General features: G+C 42.7%; 3 non-coding genes across 3 annotated transcripts; all 3 read left to right on the top strand.

The window, feature by feature from the left end:
- Positions 1-12,438: 12,438 nt before the first annotated feature.
- On the top strand, positions 12,439-12,529 carry trnay-gua (transfer RNA tyrosine (anticodon GUA)). Its single transcript is given in 2 exon segments — positions 12,439-12,475; positions 12,494-12,529. It is a non-coding gene; the product is annotated as a tRNA-Tyr (tRNA).
- Positions 12,530-16,575: 4,046 nt separating this feature from the next.
- On the top strand, positions 16,576-16,648 carry trnam-cau (transfer RNA methionine (anticodon CAU)). Its single transcript has one exon. It is a non-coding gene; the product is annotated as a tRNA-Met (tRNA).
- Positions 16,649-19,246: 2,598 nt separating this feature from the next.
- trnay-gua (transfer RNA tyrosine (anticodon GUA)) lies at positions 19,247-19,337 on the top strand. Its single transcript is given in 2 exon segments — positions 19,247-19,283; positions 19,302-19,337. It is a non-coding gene; the product is annotated as a tRNA-Tyr (tRNA).
- Positions 19,338-21,959: the final 2,622 nt, after the last annotated feature.

The following is a 21,959-nucleotide window of genomic DNA, read 5'->3' as shown; positions in this document are numbered from 1 at the left end:
TTACAGTCAGTAAGCCTCAGCACCATGGAACTCTCAGCTTAAGGCAAGACACAAAGACAACTGGTAAAGACTGGACTTTGTAAAGAGACAAATGTACTACTTGTGTTCATGAACAATTTAAGTTGAAGTTGAAATGAAAGCTGTTTAGTTAGCAAAAATAGCTACAATGTTATGCTTTAGTTAAGTTTATTGTGTTATCTTGAAAAGTGTTTAACACCAGGTTTAATTTGTCTTTAAGGTTATCAACCTAGGCGATTCTAGGCGGTTAAGTGATTCTAATCAAACCAAACCAAGCAATCACCATTGCCACTGCAACTTAATGTCATCATACCAACTTGCAATAAAAGGAAAAGAAGAGCTTTGAGTTGTCAGTTGAAAAGTGCCTTCACCAAACAAGCAAACTACCTGAGCTGGGCTGCTGGGAACATGACAAAGACTGAGCTACAAGAGGAGTTCAAAACACTTACCCTTCATGCCAGGAAAGTCAGTGAGTAATGATGACTACTGGACCGGACTGTTGGCGGACATCACAGAGGCTGAAGGGGTGGATAAAGAAGCTAAGCTGAGCGTGCAGTTGCAGGCAGACCTGGGAAAGACAATGAAAGATTGTGAAACCAGACTGGAGGAAGTCAATAGGACAGTCCAGCACAATCTCTGGTCCAAGTATGGAGAGGATGAGATTGAGTCTGCTCTCTCTAACTAGGGATGTGCGATTTGACAATAAATAATCGTGAAGGATTTGAATGTGTCAACGATGTGCCAGAACAGAAACATGAACCTGATTGGAGCGGACAGTTTGTTTGATCTGTACCTATTCATGATCAATGTTTATAGATCAGAACAATTTAAGTGTGATGTAACTGTTTTTGTACACTTGTTTCATTTATTGTGTTCATCACGTGTAAAGAACTGTGACATAAAAACAGCTTTTATGTCACTAACTGTGTCCCTGCTGTGACGGCGCTCTGCCAGCAGGTGGCGCTGCAGTGCAGCCTCAGATGGCTCAGTCTTCTTTTATTTCACTGTATATATTACTTCTATATTGTGGATTTATGGTCTATATTCTCCAATATTCTTTGCATGTTATTCTTAAGATAACACACATCTGTTCAGGAGGACTGTGGAGTTCATGGAGTTTATTCATGTCTGTGTGAGCTCATAAAATATAAGAAATAAAATAAACTGTATTTATATACCCTGAATCTCACTGCCTGCATTCCATCAATAAAATGTAATTAAAAACTGCTGAAGATGGTTGAAATGTTGGAGTTGATCAGAACATGTGACTCATACAACATGTGCGCACAGCTCTCTGTCACTGTGCAGACTTTGTTGAGTCCCCCGTTGTGTGACGCTGCAGGAAGGAACGACGATCACATGACGTCAGCAAGCGGCCGCAGGTTATCATGACTGTAAACAGTCACATGATGAAACAACAGAGTGCTGAGGCTGCAGCTCTGAAGTGTGGAGCTGAACTAGAGCTTCTGTTATTCAGCAGTGATCTGCTCATTAACGGTCTGCTGCTCCATGTACAGCAGCCTCCCTGTTGTTGCTCTGTCTGTGTCTGTTTACATGATAACAGCTGTGACACAAACAGAACAGTGATGGACTTTATTCAACCTGCTCAGCGAGAGAAGCAGCGAGCAGCTCTGATAGAAGTCTGTCTGCTCGGCCAGTCGTCGCCAGGTGAAGTCGTACCGATAACCACTCTTGTCTCACATCTTTCTGCATCAAGACATTTTCTGGTTGTGGCTTTTCCGACTCAATTTTTTCTCTGCCATATTGCGCCGTATTCGGTGTTTTCACCAGTTGAGTCTCGCTGTAACTCAGCACTGACGCTCATTGAGTGCGCGTACTTCTTCTCCGGTGCACAGAGCAGGAAGAGAGTGACAGCCAGCCGATAGTTCCTTACAGGGTCCGCCAGGAGGCCTGCATGATGTGTTTAGCGTCTTATCGCTTCCACAAATTATTAATATTCTCCCTTTTGATGCAACACTGTCTACAACTTTGCCTGGTGTCAGTGTTTTGCAGCCAGTCACGTCAATACGATAGATAGCGCATGTTAAGTTTAACTGACACACGTCCGATGTTCCCTGAAGGCACCATGGCCGAGCTAAGGCCTCAGCATCATTGTCCTGCTGTCACTCAGCAGGCCACACCCATGTCCCACCCCCCCGCAAAATCAGGGTCAAAACCTCAAAGGTGAAAAAAGGAGAGGCGAAAGTGGAAAAAAGATTTGAACCTGAAAAGTAAATCTGAAGCTGAAAAAATGATTTGAACCTGAAGAAACAAGATGTGAAACTGTAAAAAATTAAGATTTGAATCTGAAAACAAAAACTCGGAAACTGAAAAAATAAAATGGTAAATATGAAAATAATGATTGACATGAAACCTGAAAATAAACTATTTATTCAAAAGAATTTCAAAGTTGATTCAAAAAAAATTTTGAGCTGAAAAAACTCAACATCAAAACATAAATTTTCAGTTTCAAGTTTTAGTGTTTGAATGAATTTTATTTTTTCAGGTTAACAAAACTTATGACTCCATACACCTGGTTCACTGGGGTTTGTTTTGTTAGTGTTAGTTCATGTGTTTACTTATATACTAAAGCAGTGATAAACCTATATTTACTAAACATATAAAACTATAGAAACAATACATGAATATTTTCAAGAATGACTTTATTAATCCCTGTGGTTAAATTACATGATGAGTCTGATGGCGGACTGCAGGAGTCACCGCCTGTACCGTTCCTGGAGCAGCAGAGTTTTTTAGTGTTATCATTCCATAGGTCATCATGCTTTTACACATAATAAACCTATACTTATTAAAGCTATTTATAAATGATATTATGTATTTATTGTAAAACATTTATTATAGTTTCCTGTTAAATATTCCTCGGTGTCAGTTTGATATTACATCCTTGAACCAACCAATAAATAAATGTCCCTGAGACGGACCATTATTCATCTTGAAGAGTTCAACATGTGTATTATTACACTGCATCTTACAAAAGATAAAAGATGATATTTATTTCAGAAGAGACTGATTATTCTGTGCATCAGACAGAGTGATGAGCAGCAGAGGCAGAGGATGAGGAGCCGCTCTTTAGAGGACACTGAGGTGGCTCTTAAAGAGCCGCTGTGGTTTGAGGAGCCGCGGACACTTCAAGCTCTCTCTCCGTGGATGCAGCGGGCCAGCTGGATGTCTTTGGGCGTGATGGTGAGCCTCTTGGCGTGGATGGCGCACAGGTTGGTGTCCTCGAACAGGCCGACCAGGTGCTGGCCTCCTGCAGAGCCATGACAGCGGAGCTCTGGAAGTAGTCAGCTCCATGTTTGATTATTCTAGATGCTTTAAGGCTGTGAACCCCTCACTGCACACTTTAAACTCCGTTCTCTCTGTTTAAACACTGTCAGAGTTCAAACCTTCGTAGGAAATAAGTCCAGTATTACAGAATGAAACCAAAGATCAAACCTGTTTTCAGCAACCCTAACCCTGCGTTATAGGAGGGACCACTGTAATTTCCTCCTTAGTATCGTGGATAGTATCTCCGCCTGTCACGTGGAAGACCGGGGTTCGATTCCCCGACGGGGAGAAAGACTTTTACCAGCAGATAGGAAGATACTGACCCTGTACATTGCTGCTGCAATAGAAAACATTTCCCAGTTTGGGATAAATAAAGTATTTGTTCTGTTCTGTTCTGTTCGTCTTGTGTCTTGTGAGCTTTAGATTATATTATTTCTTGGGCTCTATGCTCTAAGTGTCTTAAAAATATGTGGTTTCCTTTATTTACAGTGGTGCATGTCATGTGACTTTACTTATGCAACATGTATGATAATGTTCTGTCTCCTCTCATTTCCAGACGTGCAGCCAAAAACATGTGCAGTGATGATATGTGACGGTATCATCATGGTCTCAGAGAGAAGAGCTGAGTGTGTCTGTTCTGATCTTTGTTGTGTCTCTTCTCCTCTGTAGTTTCTGCTTGTTGCTCCGTCACACGCCCTCTGCTGGTGAGCCGCGTCATTACACACAACCTCTGCTGCTGTCAGACTGTATAATAACCACTTCTGATAGGAGCAATATTCACACACCACAGTGTACAACACATTATTTATTTAGTTTCTGATGCACTATGTACAGTTTTCTTACAGACCACTTCTCCCTCCACTCACCTGTGCAATAACTGTTCATATGTAAACTGTTGATGATTCTATTCTATATTTTATTGGTAGTTTATTTTATCATATATATCTTTTCTTAACTTATCCTTTGCTGTCTGTACCTGCTGTTGCAAAAATGCAATTTCCCCATTGTTTTTTTATTCCCCACACTTAGTTGGATGGAGGACTGCGACACTGACAATCATGAAAGAAAATGCCATGCATGCAGAAGATGTATTGAAGCAAGATTTAAAGAAAAAGAAAAAAACTTCTCACCGGTGTACACGAGAGTGAAAGACAGCAGGTTCAAATAAGGATCCCGTCAGCTCTCCCTCCTCTAGTGGCTCCCTGCTTCTAGTGGAGGCAAGGCCCTCGTCAGTGTGCACTATCAAGCAGCCGCCAGAGAAGTGAGTGCGTATTGGGATCCGGCTCGAAGGACCAATTTATGTTAGAAAAATACACAAGAGATAATAGCTGGAGTTCACTCAAGTGTGTTTATTCCTGCAGGAAGGAGCAGTCACAGACACAGACAGCAGCCTCTGTAGGAGTGCTCAAGGTCTTTTCAGAGCAGCTCCCTTCTTATACCCTCTGTTATCTGACAGACACAACTTCTCAGAATACACACATCTTAGAATAGGCACAAGCACAATCATAAAACAGGATCACAGGACTACGATAGTAATGATTAATCACTATACACTATAATTAATTAATAGTAAAAAACAAATTAAGGTAGAATTCTTCCAATCAGTGCAGTTACACAGGACACACTCTGACATGACCTGACTAAATATACAACGATACACAACTATTATTCATGTAAACAATGTGACATTTTCTGTGCCAACATGGTGCCAGCATGGCCTCCATGTTGGTGGGAGGGGGTTGATACAAACAGAGGGCGGAGCTTCAAAGTGAAACATAAACTTCCTCTCTGTGAATCTAACAGTACGAGTCAGTGTGTGTCTGACTGCTACAGACAACTCTCCAGCAGGACGTGTGGATCCACTGCAGCAGGACTACAGTAAGGTTCAGCAGCTCTGCATTCTTCTGGTCTTTTCCTCTAGAACTGCATGTAAAGTTAGAAATGTGAGTCCCTGGTTAGTGTAACTAGTTTATTCCTTTCTAGTGTTTTTGTACGCGGCCTGGATACCCTCCCCGTGAACCTGGAAGTTTGACGGTGCTAGCGGGAGTCGCTAGCTGCATTTGCATTCAGAGCTTAGCCAGATTCCAGCGATTCTGTGTGAACAGGGTCTAAAATAACATGACACAGCTACCAGAGGTTTGCTAGTGTTTCCATGCAATGTTGGTTAGATTATAGAGGCAGTAGAAAGTTTGTCTGAAAGGTGAAGCAGTGCTGAGAGCTACAGAGTTCACCTGCAGTAAGGACACAGAGGACAGCTCCATCATCAGACAGTGTACTTTATTCAGAAAGCTGCACTGTTCACTGTTTAATGTCCAAAAGTGCAGGAAGTGTCCCTCACTGTTTTGTGTTATTATTTCAAGTTTCAATGTGTAACTGGGCACAGTGTTATCATGTGAAATCCAAACCCAGATGTAGACCTCATCCTGACCCTGGTCCCTGTGGACCTGTGACTGTTGCCTCTGTGCTTTCTAATTTACTGAACACTGAGTTTTATTCCACTGTTTGATCACAATCATGTGCACAACTTCAGTTTCATGTTGTTTTCACTCTGAGCTGTTACGATGTAAATTGTTACACACTCGGCTTCAGGATCTTCCTGGTGTGTCCTCATAGATAATGGACTTCTCACTAGAAGAATTAGAGTCTCCTGAGAGCCTGGAGGTTATGCAGCTCATCCAACGTCTCATGGTGAGTTATTTCAACCTCAAACTTCAGTAAAATGTCTAAAATGATTGTTTTTGTCATCACACTAACGTGCATGTGTGTGTTATAGGACAGCTGTTGTGACCCTGCTGTATCCAGGGAGGACCTCCGCAGGCAACTTGTAGAGATTGAATGTAAAGTTGTGGACATATTAACAAGACGTGCTCTTAAACTCGAGGCCATGGAAAAGGAAATGGCTCTTCTTACACAGCAGTTACACGAGAACGAAGAATAACTGAGAGAACTGAACGAGGCCCTCCAACGACGGCTGTCAGAGAAGAAGATAACTATTGACAGGACAAATCATTTCACACGTGATGTGTCACACATACAACTAAACACTGTGTTTTTTCTTACTCGGATTGATGCTGAGCAGCTGTTAGTGGAGGATCCTGGGGAAGAAATCAAATGTCCCCGTAATGGCTGACGACCAACACAGAAGCACAGGGTGGCTGTGTGAGAGGAAGCAGCCATTGTTACAGCAGTGTGTCATTTCTTTCATGTCTGCATGCTATTTGTTTATTTTTGCTGTGTATTTAAAGAAAATACTGTTTTCCAAAATTCATTCTTATTTGATTCACATTCTTAGCAATTCATTGATTCATATGAACGAGCTCTCAGTCAAACCTCAATCACATGACAACCGTTCTGCTAAGCTGTTCTTTTGTGTTACTGACATGCAAACACATGAGTCTCTTCTCATTCCACACTTTAGTATTTAATACCATTTAGTACTTACATTAAATATAACAAGTCACTACATCACCGTGTTCTTTAATCGTGGTAAAACATCATGAAAACATCTGAGCAGCAGCATCATAAATCACACATTCTACATGTAAACATCAACAAATGAAAACAGTCCCTTTGAATTAGGACTCCTGGAGACAAAGAAGCTGAGCATCAGGTTTGCAGTCATTTCAGGAGGAGGAGGAAGATTTGTTGATACTATTCATGATTCCATGGTTTTGCTTTTTTGCCCAAACACCAGTTTCCTTAATGTGTAACAAGCTGATAATGTTCAGAGAGGTGGGCGTGTACGTGCGCCTAGCATGATAATAGACTGAACCAGAGGTCTGGCAGACAGTACTGTTTGACCTGTGTGGATTCTCAGTTAGTGGAGAGGCTTTTCCACTTTTCCCCAATCACTACACCCACTCCAAAATTCTGACCAATCACACAACAGTATTTAAATATGACCCCAGAAAAAAAGTTGTGCTCAGAGGAGGAGAACAAGCTGTGAGACCTCCCAAACACACTGTTGTTTTGTTTGGACTTTTTTGGTAACAGAAATAAACAGGACATATGAGAAGATTTTGTAAAACACTGATGGGAGTAATAACAACATTACACCCAGCAGACACTTTATTATGTACACCTGTTCAACACAATGTATTAATAACGGGTGGTCCAAGAAGTAAGAAGCAGCAGCAGTGTCTCCAGTGGAGCTCACAGCAGGATCCTCCTCCTATTATTCAGAGACCTGTTTGAAAATCTCAGCAGTCAAAGACACTTATTGAACAAAAGTCCACATCTGCCTTCTACATGGGTCTAGCTGATGTTACAAGTACACACTACACACACTGTGCTGACGTCATTTCATCACAAAGTGTCTGTGAAATGATGTTGTCAGATGTGAAAAGAGGTAAGGAAATGCTCAATATCATTTTCATCAGTCAATTTTTGCACTTCTGGTTCTGTTTAGCTTGTGGGCCAAAAATAACACATTGTAAAACAGAAGCTATGGACCTTATAAAATCCAAACAGGACTACACAGTCCATCAAATGATACCATCATATGTAGCACTGAGGTCTGAATGATTTCAGCTGAGCTGTGCAGGTCCTCTAAAGCCATCATTTACCAGTAGTCCAAATTGTTATGTATTTTGGTCCCTACGGGTAACCATAGTTACGTTGTACGTAAGCATGTAATGTTGAGTATGCCCCTGTATGAGGATGAGTTGAGCTCTGCCAAGTTGCTAGACAGAGGCTAATAAATTGTGTCGTTTCTAAGAACTATTTCCTCATTTCCCTCACCTGAAATAATGATGAAAGATATAACAAATTGTTGTTGTTCTGTACATTCTTTTGAAATATGAGAACTGAGGTCAATAAAGCTCACATCTACAAAACCAACAGTCACAAAGACAACTGTAGACAGGCAAACTCAGAGTCAGAGTCTTTATTGCAGATCAAAAATGATACGAGAAGACCTGAGTCAGCAACCGGTTGCAAAAACAAGGCATAATCCCTTCCTTCTAAAGCCATCAAGCCCCTCCTTGACTGCTACTCATCTTTTAATCTTCTGCCACTGTCCATCCATGGCACCTGGCCGTGTGTGTGTGCCTACTTGTGCCGGGTTAGCCCCCTGTCTTGCCAGGGTCAGCTGTTTTACACCACTGCTACAGCTGGGCAGCCCCTCTTTTTCTTACCAGGGCCCACCTACTTGCTGCCCTGCCACCACATAGCAGCACATTGTCACACTTTTCTCTCTTGTTTAAACAGTCTCAAAATTCAAACCTTCGTAGAAAAATAAGTCAGGTATTATAGAATTAATTTGAATTTATTAATTGACAACTGTCTACAGACAATCAGGGCTATCAAGTGTTACATGCTATGTTAAGGAAATGATACTGCAGAAATGCAGTACAATTGATTGAACATGTCCCAGCATGCTTTACCTCCATCACAGAGACCCTGGGTTCAAATCCCAGCAGTGCCTTTGTGTTTTCGGGGCAGCAGCGCCACAGTGGTATAGCAGGGTTGTCCAATAACCGGAAGGTTGGTGGTTCAATCCCAACTCCTCCCTAAAGTCAATGTTGTGTGTCTTTGGGCAAAACACTTCACCCTAGCCTGTGGCGCACCTTGCTAGTCATTGTATGACACTGCTTGACAGCAGCCTTAAAGAATTTCCCTCTGGGATTACTAAAGTATCTAAAATAAAAAAAAACATAGTTTTATATAAATTATTTAACAATTCATTCAGGAAACCAATTCATTGAACTGGTTGCATAAAAAAATGTTTTTTCGACATACACACAAATCAACATGACAGATCTCAGCTGTCAGTTCACATTCAATAGTACACAGAAATAAAACCAGCCAAAGAACATTAAACAAATAGTTCAGTTGGTCACACCTGTTTGGCAAACACTTGACTTATTTGTGTGGGTTCTCTTGTGGACAGTTAAAACACTATTTTGTCTAAAACATTTCCACCATAATTTGCAAGAAAATGGCTTCTCATCTGTGAGTTCTCATATGGAAAGTTAAGTTACATTTTTGACTGAAACATTTGTCACATGTTTTGCAAGAAAATGGTTTCTCACCTATGTGGGTTCTCATGTGGGCAGTTAAACTACCATTTTGAGTAAAGCATTTCCCACATGTTTTGCAAGAATGTGGTTTCTCACCTGTGTGGGTTCTCATGTGGACAGTTAAACTACCATTTTGAGTAAAACATTTCCCACATGTTTTGCAAGAATGTGGTTTCTCACTTGTGTGGGTTCTCATGTGGGCAGTTAAACTACCATTTTGAGTAAAACATTTCCCACATGTTTTGCAACAATGTGGTTTCTCACCTGTGTGGGTTCTCATGTGAATAGCTAAGTCATGATTTCGACAAAAGCATTTGCCACATGTGCTGCAAGAAAATGGCTTCTCACCTTTTCTACCAGGTTTACATTTTACAGATTTTTTTCCTGGAGGAGAGTTGTGAGAGACAATCCTGTCACAGCTTAGTTCTAGTTCAATATAGTTCCTTTCATTAGCAACAGTCAATATAGAGGGCTCAGTCTCCTCTCTCGGTTCATGCTGCTCTTCCTCATGACTGCTGGAGAGAACATGCGGTTCCTTTCTAACCTGTGGGAGTTCTGGTTCCTCCCAATCCAGGCTGCTGTTCCTGTTCTGGTTACAGAGCTGCTGGTCAGCTAGAATCCGCTCTTTCTCCTTAAAATTGTGTTGTTGAGTGAGATCTAAAGGGTTAGAACAAGAAAACATGTTTAACAGTTTTGATCATTAAGCTTAATATAAACGTTGCACAGAACTGAATAGGATCCTGCATGAGTCACTGGATTCACTGCTTGTTTGCAGTTTCACTTACCTGTTCTGTGTAACTTTATCTCAGGTGTCAGCAGTGGGTCCTGATGGTTGAGCTCTTCTTTGTATTGGATGACAAACGGTGCAAAATGGTCCAGACTGGATTTTTTTTCCTGGTTACAGAGCTGCTGGTCAGACAGGATCTCTTTCTCCTTACAGTCATGTTGTTGAGGGAGAACTGGAGGAACAAATGGACACAAAGCAGAGCTCTCAAGTTTTCAAGTTCAAGCTTAGAGTGAGTTTCCCAGTACCCCTTTTGTATACTGCTATATCACCAACATTGTTATTTAATACTAATACTAATACTAACATCTCAAATACCATTGTGGTTGATAGAAAATATCTATGATGTACTTTTTTTAGGGCTGCAACGATTACTCGAGTAATATTCCAATGCAAAATGCATTGATAACTAATTTAGCGATTGATTTTATTCGACGACTCGTTAGTGACATCATTGAGAATGATTCTCTTGTGGTGCAGTGGGATGATCAGTGTTTTGGGTTCAAGAGGTCCTGGGTTCGAAACGCGAGTGAGCAGTTTGCAGGTCGGACACATAGACACACGGTTTTGGCGCCGGGTATGGAGGAGGTTGCGGTGTGAAGTAGGGCTGAGCGATATGGCAAAAAATGTATCATGATAATTTATTTCCATATCAGTCGATATCGATAATTAACACGATAAGTAAAATCTATATTTATTTCACATTTAGAGGAGAACAGTTTGTAGAAACCAGATGGTTAATTGTGGTGTTAAGCTTCTCTTTATTTGTCAAAACATGACATGACCAATTCTTCAAAAAACTAAGGTGTATATCTCTTAATAAAATCTCCATAAAATCAATATTACATGCTATATCTTTGTACTAAAAAGTAGAACCATAACCCATACAAATTTATTACACTATAAGCAAAAAATGTGCGATTCGCTCTATTGACTTTGATGACATTCCAGCTGAGATAACGGTCGGGTACGCATCTATTATTGCATTCAGAGCTGCTTTTCAACCATGTAGACGACCCAGCTAGTCAGGGGTGATACGTCTCCTGTCGAATCAACCATCTTTGATATACCATGTGAGAGCGGAAAGCTCTACAATTGGAGTTTGAGCACCTTGTGATCTTGTTCCATCGTCCGATTGGACACTGACTTTCCCATAGACACAGCCTGTAAACAAGACAGAGACATGGCGGAGTATACTAATAGAAAGCCTAAAGTGTCCTCTTTTCGGAGAAAACAAAAGTTGAAAAGTTGAACCGTAAGCGACTTTGTAAAACAACACATAATAATAAAACACATAATGTTATAAAACATAAAAAAGTAGCGTGGCTGCATGTGCAAGGTCTAAGTGCTTTAGGTATAATTTAAACAAACAAAAACAAAACAGCCAAAATATCTCCACACTACAGACGTTTTGTGTCTTCCACGTTGTCTGTGCTGTTAATTTTTCTCTCACCACTCCTCCAAGTCACAGCTCCTCACAGTGACGGTGCAGCTCCACATGTAGCACTCGAGAGCCCAGCATGCAATGCGCATGTGCAGCGTCACACAACGTGTACACATTTATTGAGCATTATCGAACTTTTGTCATATTGTTATTGAAAAAAGTTATATCGCGATAATTATCGTTATCATTTTTATCGCCCAGCCCTAGACTGAAGCATTGACGCTGCAGCTGTTTCTATTGGGAAAACGATGACATTTACGCGTGATCCGAGTACTTGAATAATCGCAAAAATAATCGGCGAGTATCTGAGTACCAAAATACCGGTTTGTTTCAGCCCTAACTTTTGATTACATTATGCCATCCCCAACCCAAAACTGTGGTCCACTGGGCATTGCCCGGTATGCCAGATGGCCAGTCCATACCTGCTCTCAAGAGCCCTGACTAATGTGTTGATGGAAAGATCTAAACCCTGGAACAACCAAAGGACCTAAACCAACATTAAAGTTCTAATAAACAGAAATAATAATAAACATTCAGGTTCTGACAAAGAAAAAAAAACACTTTTGATCTGGTTATGGACAATATTTTGCACAAGTTTGACATCTTAGAGACGTTTTACCTTGAGGAGCGTTGTGAGAGTATCAAAGTATATATTCTATTCTATTCTATTCTATTCTAGTATGGTCAAGATGTAAAGTGGTCATACTGCCACAAAGTCTTAAGCTGCATTCCAGGATAATGAAAATCTTGTCTGATTTTTTTCAGGTCTTTATGAACACACAAATCCAATCCACATTCCTGACTTTCAAATCAAGCACAGATGACCTGTGTTTGAGTCAACTATGAACGCTCGGCTGTGCTCGGGCATTTCTTTCTCAGCCCACCCTTCGATAGCTCAGTTGGTAGAGCGGAGGACTGTAGTGAGACAATAAAACTGAAATCCTTAGGTCGCTGGTTCAAATCCGGCTCGAAGGAGTGACTTTTAACCCTCGAGAGTTTCATCATAATGTCACATCATTTTTTCACTGGTTTTTTGGCTAAAGGGCCGATGTGACATATATGTCACAATGATTTTTATCTGATTTGATTTTTTATCTGAAGTGCATTTGTTCAATGCATGTGTTTACAACACGTTTATGTAATAAAGGATGTGTTATGTAGTCATTAGAATCCTTGACTGGTCAAATCTTACCTTTAGCAAGTCGATAGAGCCTTTTTAAAATTTGCTAGCTCTGCATCTGTAAACACAAAATCACCTACAAACAAACCAGCCTGTTTGACCCCAATGGTACAGCAAATCACTCATTAAGGAATATGACATGCAGTTTTTATTTAGTAAACAATGTTTAGCTTTTAATCTTAGTGAAACTGAGGGGAAATCGCTGCATATCAGTTTACGATTAATGAATTCCTCGATAATTTGCATCCCTATTCTGACCTGGAAGATTGAGAAGATCGGACCAGTTGTATTTTGGAATATCTGAATGCTTTTTTGTGGAATACTTGATGCGGCCCAGCCTCGACCCCCATCGCCCCCCGGGTAAGTTGAGTTTGAGACCCCTGCTGTAGATCTTTGTTTAAAAAAAAAAAAAAGACCATATGTCCCTTTTTTTGGGCCTCGTTGGCGCAGTAGGCAGCACGTCAGTCTCATAATCTGAAGGTCATGAGTTCAACCCTCACACGGGGCACAACGTTTAGAGACAGCATTGAATAAAGAGTACACACACTCACCATTTACAGGTACATAATATTACATAGTAGCATCAACAAGCTAATTTACAGAGGAAATGACCATAAAAGCAGGTGTCTGTCAGTGCTTACTATACAATCCGGTGGTTGCCTACCCATTGTGCATGTGTGGAACACAGACCTTAAGGGGCCCCACACTGAACAGACTGTGTGGCAGAGGCTGGGGATCAATGCCACCATTGTGAACACAATACCAGGAAGTTTAAGGCCTTTTTTTCATATACAGTCCCCATGTTAGTTCCAATATGTCTCGTATACGTGCTGGCTACTACTCTTTTTAACCTATGAGACTGACGCGCTGCCTACTGCGGCTGTGGTTGCTCAGAAACAAGTGAAATATGGTCCTTTTTTTAACAAAGACATCTACATTGCAGTATGTTAGTGAGAATATCTCTCATATGCGCGCTGACTACTGCACCAACAAAAATTATTAATTTAACCTTTAGGAGTATGTACACACCTTAAAACTGCTGTGAAAATATGATATGTTAATACGTAGAGAAGATTGAAGCAAGGCGTCTGGACTTGTAGAGTTTTCTTGAAGACGTTTCGCTGCTCATCCAAGCAGCTTCATCAGTTCTAACTGTTTGGTGGGGAAACATGGTTTATATGTGGTTGCAGACCTCAGTGGGTGGGTCTGGGTAAAACTCACAAACAATAGCACTAAATGTTTCCATGGCTGCCTGGGCCAGGTGTGTCTAACGACTGGCTAACGACTGTGAGACTGCCGGAGGGGGGCTGGTTGACAGCCCTTTGTTCTTGCTGTGAGTATGTGCAAACTTCCTGGAATGGATGGAATCACTGTATTGTATGTGGTAGAAAGATGATGTCTGAGGCCACCACCTCTGTTAAGGGAAGGTTTTTCCAGCTTAACATAGATGCTTCCTTGACTCCTCTTTCATACCACCTTTCCTCCCTGTCTAAAATGTGGACATTGTTGTCCTCAAAGGAGTGTCCTTTGAAGATCCTGCAGAGTTTCTCTGATACTCCTGACACATATGGAATGGAGATGTTCTTTCTCCGCCGGTTGTTGTGCTTCTTCTTGTTGTTGGGGGGTCTTGTTTTAGTGGCTTTGATGAGTGCCCACTTCGGGTAGCCACAGGTTTGCAGGGCCTTCCTGATGTGGTGTTGCTCCTTCTTCTTCCCCTCTGAGCTGGTTAGTACAGTTTGTGCTCTGTGCTGCAGGGTCCTGATGACTCCCAGTTTGTGTTCCAGTGGGTGGTGTGAATCAAACAACAGGTACTGGTCCGTGTGTGTGGGTTTCCTGCACACTTCCATGTTGAGGCTCCTGTCCTCAATATGTACTGTGCAGTCCAAGAAGGCCAGATTGTTCTCCCTGATGTCCTCCCGAGTGAACTTGATGTTGTTGTCCACTGCGTTGATGTGTTCTGTGAACCGTTGCACTTCATTGGTCACCCAGGTGTCATCCACATATCTAAACCAGTGGGTGGGGGTGGTTCCAGAAAAGGAACTCAAGGCTCTTCTCTCCACTTCTTCCATGTAGAGGTTGGCCACAATAGGAGACACAGATGATCCCATCGCACAGCCGTGCTTCTGTCTGTAAAAGTTCCCATTGTACTGGAAATAAGTGGTGGTCAGGCAGAGGTCCAGCAGGTCACAGATGTGGTCTGGCGTGAGGTTGGTTCTTTCCTTGAGTGTGCTGTCTTGTGTGAGGCACGTCCTTACCATCTCTGTGGCTTCTGATGTAGGGATGCAGGTGAACAGGGAGGTGACATCAAATGAGGCCATAGTGTCGTCTGGGTCCATTTGGATCTTCTCCACCTTGTTCACAAAGTCCTACCAGTGGTGTCAGGAGTTCAGCCAAGTGCTTAGCCATGTTGTATGTGACTGAGTTTGTGCTGCTGACGATGGGTCTGAGGGGGACTCCTTCCTTGTGAGTCTTGGGGAGTCCATACAGGCATGGATTGGCTTCCCCAGGAAGCATACAATGCAGTGATTCCATCCATTCCCAGGAAGTTTGCACATACTCACAGCAAGAACAAAGGGCTGTCAACCAGCCCCCCTCCGGCAGTTTCATAGTCGTTAGCCAGTCGTTAGACACACCTGCCAGATCATCACAGGTAATTATGGAAACATTTAGTGCTATTGTTTCTAAGTTTGACCCAGACCCACCCACTGAGGTCTGCAACCACATATAAACCATGTTTCCCACCAAACAGTTAGAACTGATGAAGCTGCTTGGATGAGCAGCGAAACGTCTTCAAGAAAACTCTACAAGTCCAGACGCCTTGCCTCAAAGTCTATATTCTATTCTATTCTATTCTATTCTATTCTATTCTATTCTATTCTATTCTATTCTAGTATGGTCAAGATGTAAAGTGGTCATACTGCCACAAAGTCTTAAGCTGCATTCCAGGATAATGAAAATCTTGTCTGATTTTTTTCAGGTCTTTATGAACACACAAATCCAATCCACATTCCTGACTTTCAAATCAAGCACAGATGACCTGTGTTTGAGTCAACTATGAACGCTCGGCTGTGCTCGGGCATTTCTTTCTCAGCCCACCCTTCGATAGCTCAGTTGGTAGAGCGGAGGGCCGTAGTGAGACAATAAAACTGAAATCCTTAGGTCGCTGGTTCAAATCCGGCTCGAAGGAGTGACTTTTAACCCTCGAGAGTTTCATCATAATGTCACATCATTTTTTCACTGTTTTTTTGGCTAAAGGGCCGATGTGACATATATGTCACAATGATTTTTATCTGATTTGATTTTTTATCTGAAGTGCATTTGTTCAATACATGTGTTTACAACACGTTTATGTAATAAAGGATGTGTTATGTAGTCATTAGAATCCTTGACTGGTCAAATCTTACCTTTAGCAAGTCGATAGAGCCTTTTTAAAATTTGCTAGCTCTGCATCTGTAAACACAAAATCACCTACAAACAAACCAGCCTGTTTGACCCCAATGGTACAGCAAATCACTCATTAAGGAATATGACATGCAGTTTTTATTTAGTAAACAATGTTTAGCTTTTAATCTTAGTGAAACTGAGGGGAAATCGCTGCATATCAGTTTACGATTAATGAATTCCTCGATAATTTGCATCCCTATTCTGACCTGGAAGATTGAGAAGATCGGACCAGTTGTATTTTGGAATATCTGAATGCTTTTTTGTGGAATACTTGATGCGGCCCAGCCTCACCCAGCCTCGACCCCCATCGCCCCCCCCGGGTAAGTTGAGTTTGAGACCCCTGCTGTAGATCTTTGTTTAAAAAAAAAAAAAAAAGACCATATGTCCCTTTTTTTGGGCCTCGTTGGCGCAGTAGGCAGCGCGTCAGTCTCATAATCTGAAGGTCGTGAGTTCAACCCTCACACGGGGCACAACTTTTAGAGACAGCATTGAATAAAGAGTACACACACTCACCATTTACAGGTACATAATATTACATAGTAGCATCAACAAGCTAATTTACAGAGGAAATGACCATAAAAGCAGGTGTCTGTCAGTGCTTACTATACAATCCGGTGGTTGCCTACCCATTGTGCATGTGTGGAACACAGACCTTAAGGGGCCCCACACTGAACAGACTGTGTGACAGAGGCTGGGGATCAATGCCACCATTGTGAACACAATACCAGGAAGTTTAAGGCCTTTTTTTCATATACAGTGCCCATGTTAGTGCCAATATGTCTCGTATACGTGCTGGCTACTACTCTTTTTAACCTATGAGACTGACGCGCTGCCTACTGCGGCTGTGGTTTCTCAGAAACAAGTGAAATATGGTCCTTTTTTTAACAAAGACATCTACATTGCAGTATGTTAGTGAGAATATCTCTCATATGCGCGCTGACTACTGCACCAACAAAAATTATTAATTTAACCTTTAGGAGTATGTACACACCTTAAAACTGCTGTGAAAATATGATATGTTAATACGTAGAGAAGATTGAAGCAAGGCGTCTGGACTTGTAGAGTTTTCTTGAAGACGTTTCGCTGCTCATCCAAGCAGCTTCATCAGTTCTAACTGTTTGGTGGGGAAACATGGTTTATATGTGGTTGCAGACCTCAGTGGGTGGGTCTGGGTAAAACTCACAAACAATAGCACTAAATGTTTCCATGGCTGCCTGGGCCAGGTGTGTCTAACGACTGGCTAACGACTGTGAGACTGCCGAAGGGGGGCTGGTTGACAGCCCTTTGTTCTTGCTGTGAGTATGTGCAAACTTCCTGGAATGGATGGAATCACTGTATTGTATGTGGTAGAAAGATGATGTCTGAGGCCACCACCTCTGTTAAGGGAAGGTTTTTCCAGCTTAACATAGATGCTTCCTTGACTCCTCTTTCATACCACCTTTCCTCCCTGTCTAAAATGTGGACATTGTTGTCCTCAAAGGAGTGTCCTTTGAAGATCCTGCAGAGTTTCTCTGATACTCCTGACACATATGGAATGGAGATGTTCTTTCTCCGCCGGTTGTTGTGCTTCTTCTTGTTGTTGGGGGGTCTTGTTTTAGTGGCTTTGATGAGTGCCCACTTCGGGTAGCCACAGGTTTGCAGGGCCTTCCTGATGTGGTGTTGCTCCTTCTTCTTCCCCTCTGAGCTGGTTAGTACAGTTTGTGCTCTGTGCTGCAGGGTCCTGATGACTCCCAGTTTGTGTTCCAGTGGGTGGTGTGAATCAAACAACAGGTACTGGTCCGTGTGTGTGGGTTTCCTGCACACTTCCATGTTGAGGCTCCTGTCCTCAATATGTACTGTGCAGTCCAAGAAGGCCAGATTGTTCTCCCTGATGTCCTCCCGAGTGAACTTGATGTTGTTGTCCACTGCGTTGATGTGTTCTGTGAACCGTTGCACTTCATTGGTCACCCAGGTGTCATCCACATATCTAAACCAGTGGGTGGGGGTGGTTCCAGAAAAGGAACTCAAGGCTCTTCTCTCCACTTCTTCCATGTAGAGGTTGGCCACAATAGGAGACACAGATGATCCCATCGCACAGCCGTGCTTCTGTCTGTAAAAGTTCCCATTGTACTGGAAATAAGTGGTGGTCAGGCAGAGGTCCAGCAGGTCACAGATGTGGTCTGGCGTGAGGTTGGTTCTTTCCTTGAGTGTGCTGTCTTGTGTGAGGCACGTCCTTACCATCTCTGTGGCTTCTGATGTAGGGATGCAGGTGAACAGGGAGGTGACATCAAATGAGGCCATAGTGTCGTCTGGGTCCATTCGGATCTTCTCCACCTTGTTCACAAAGTCCTACCAGTGGTGTCAGGAGTTCAGCCAAGTGCTTAGCCATGTTGTATGTGACTGAGTTTGTGCTGCTGACGATGGGTCTGAGGGGGACTCCTTCCTTGTGAATCTTGGGGAGTCCATACAGGCATGGAGTGGCTTCCCCAGGAAGCATACAATGCAGTGATTCCATCCATTCCCAGGAAGTTTGCACATACTCACAGCAAGAACAAAGGGCTGTCAACCAGCCCCCCTCCGGCAGTTTCATAGTCGTTAGCCAGTCGTTAGACACACCTGCCAGATCATCACAGGTAATTATGGAAACATTTAGTGCTATTGTTTCTAAGTTTGACCCAGACCCACCCACTGAGGTCTGCAACCACATATAAACCATGTTTCCCACCAAACAGTTAGAACTGATGAAGCTGCTTGGATGAGCAGCGAAACGTCTTCAAGAAAACTCTACAAGTCCAGACGCCTTGCCTCAAAGTCTATATTCTATTCTATTCTATTCTATTCTATTCTATTCTATTCTATTCTATTCTATTCTATTCTATTCTAGTATGGTCAAGATGTAAAGTGGTCATACTGCCACAAAGTCTTAAGCTGCATTCCAGGATAATGAAAATCTTGTCTGATTTTTTTCAGGTCTTTATGAACACACAAATCCAATCCACATTCCTGACTTTCAAATCAAGCACAGATGACCTGTGTTTGAGTCAACTATGAACGCTCGGCTGTGCTCGGGCATTTCTTTCTCAGCCCACCCTTCGATAGCTCAGTTGGTAGAGCAGAGGACTGTAGTGAGACAATAAAACTGAAATCCTTAGGTCGCTGGTTCAAATCCGGCTTGAAGGAGTGACTTTTAAACCTCGAGAGTTTCATCATAATGTCACATCATTTTTTCACTGGTTTTTTGGCTAAAGGGCCGATGTGACATATATGTCACAATGATTTTTATCTGATTTGATTTTTTATCTGAAGTGCATTTGTTCAATACATGTGTTTACAACACGTTTATGTAATAAAGGATGTGTTATGTAGTCATTAGAATCCTTGACTGGTCAAATCTTACCTTTAGCAAGTCGATAGAGCCTTTTTAAAATTTGCTAGCTCTGCATCTGTAAACACAAAATCACCTACAAACAAACCAGCCTGTTTGACCCCAATGGTACAGCAAATCACTCATTAAGGAATATGACATGCAGTTTTTATTTAGTAAACAATGTTTAGCTTTTAATCTTAGTGAAACTGAGGGGAAATCGCTGCATATCAGTTTACGATTAATGAATTCCTCGATAATTTGCATCCCTATTCTGACCTGGAAGATTGAGAAGATCGGACCAGTTGTATTTTGGAATATCTGAATGCTTTTTTGTGGAATACTTGATGCGGCCCAGCCTCACCCAGCCTCGACCCCCATCGCCCCCCGGGTAAGTTGAGTTTGAGACCCCTGCTGTAGATCTTTGTTTAAAAAAAAAAAAAAAAAAGACCATATGTCCCTTTTTTTGGGCCTCGTTGGCGCTACCTGGCTCACGACAGTCTGTCCAATTCCAATCTCCTCGGCCTATCGCGTACGCCGCCGTCCAATGTAAGATTGGATTTCATCCAATCGCGCGGCGCGACGACGCTCGACAGCGCCAATGGCGGCGCGCATTTCCATTCTACATTGGATGACGTAGCGAGTCCACAGCAACCGTTTCCAGTCAGTCGGTCGTCTACGACGAAGGATTCGACGCGTCTAAACAGTAAGTAAATACTGCAAACGTGCGGTTTACAATAGCGTCTTGTATCGTTATAACGTGATAAGACGCTGTCACGTTGTAAAACAGCGGCTCATCCCGTTATAGCATGACAGGACGCGATGAGCCGCTAGCTTGTTATAACGTGATAAGATCACGTTATAGTGACATAAAGAAAACATAATTCAGTTCAGCGCTTCCGTACATTATTTGAAAACCAGGAGCACGTGTTCTTTATATTACACGATCGCTGTGGACGCGTATGTATTCGCATATTAACTGTTTATTTAGTGCAGCGGCGTCACAGCGCGTTGTTCATTATTGCATGCTCAGCGTTTTTTATTGTTGTCAGTGTCTTTAGATGAGCAATAACCACACGGCTATGGGAGAAGATGAGTGGATGAGCAGGCTGCCAGCTCAGGTGTTTGCCCTGCTGGAGGCTGCAGGCCAGCTCCTAGGCAGCAGAGGTGGCATGACCTCTATGAGAAGGTAAAGTGTTAGCCTGTTACTTACTATGGACATTATTATATAGCATCATGCAGTTTAATGAGTGACAGTTGCTTCAATACACACAGATAACATCAAATGCTGTGTCTGTTACATCATGTAATGTTGCTTTACCAGCCTGCCACTCAGTGTCCTGCTCCTCTCTCTCCAGTTCACTAAATCTCCCTTTGGTGGGGTGCGCTCTGCTGCATTAAAGCCCAGCTTGGTGGCTAGGAGGACCACCAGTCCTCATCCTCTGTGAGGAGGAGGCTACCACCACCTCCATGCCACAGCCTGGTGTATCCTCAGCATCTGGGTATGTCAAAGCACATTTATTTGTAGTAACATTAGTTGCTATTAAGAAATATTATTGTGTGATTTGTGCTTTCTGGGTTCTTATATTTCTCATCTCTGTTTTTCCCCCAGGCTGTGGTTGATGCTGGTGTGCCAGGCATAGACAGAGTTGACAGCTTGGCAGAGTATCTGGTGGAGCTGAGGAAGCAGTCCTCTCTAGCCCTCACTAGTCAGCAGGTCAGATGTTTGTGTGTGCTTCTGCGCCTGTCATACATGTCCACGCTTATATTTTCTTTTCTCATGTGCCTGTGTTGTCATTCTGCTCTCTCTCAGGTCAGCACCATTGTTGCGTCATGGCAGAACCTTCTGGACTACGGCAAGCAAAGGGTGGTGTTTGCTGCCAGGCACCAGAGCAGGCTGAATACAGGCAGGTTTAGGTCGCCAGAGAAGAGGCAGGACTTTACACCCGGGGTGGAGAGCGACAAGCGCTCACCACTACTGCACCACTGGCTCACTGGCCAGATTGCTGTCGTCTAGTGGAAATGATCTTCATTAGGCTCTGTGCTATCCACCGTAGTCCCAAGAAAAGGGGGACAAGCACATTTTCCAGATGGGACCACATCTTGGAGGATTACCGTAAAATAAGGCAGCTTATTCTGTGTAATGGGGCTGTCATGCAGCAGACTAGTATGCAGCTGGTGGACATTAACCACACTACTCTGGTGCAGTGGCACAACAAGAGGGTGAAGAGGCAGGACAGTATGGTACTGATGCAGGTGCTGGACCTCCCCAGTCGTGGCAGCTGACCCTCTGCCCCATGCAAATGTGCCCCCAGCATCTGCCCCAGCCTGTCCTTCTCCTGCCCCTGTGACTACTGCTGCTCCTGCACGTACACTGCAGCGTAAAGTACTGCACAACACGTGTAAGAAGTGTGGACAGTACAGAACAGCAGACTGTC

This window comes from Parambassis ranga, unplaced genomic scaffold (genome assembly GCF_900634625.1).
Source record: "Parambassis ranga unplaced genomic scaffold, fParRan2.1 scaffold_24_arrow_ctg1, whole genome shotgun sequence".
NCBI lineage: Eukaryota > Metazoa > Chordata > Actinopteri > Ambassidae > Parambassis > Parambassis ranga.
The sequence above is the reverse complement of the archived record's forward strand: the minus strand, read 5'-3'. Positions and strand labels throughout refer to the sequence as shown.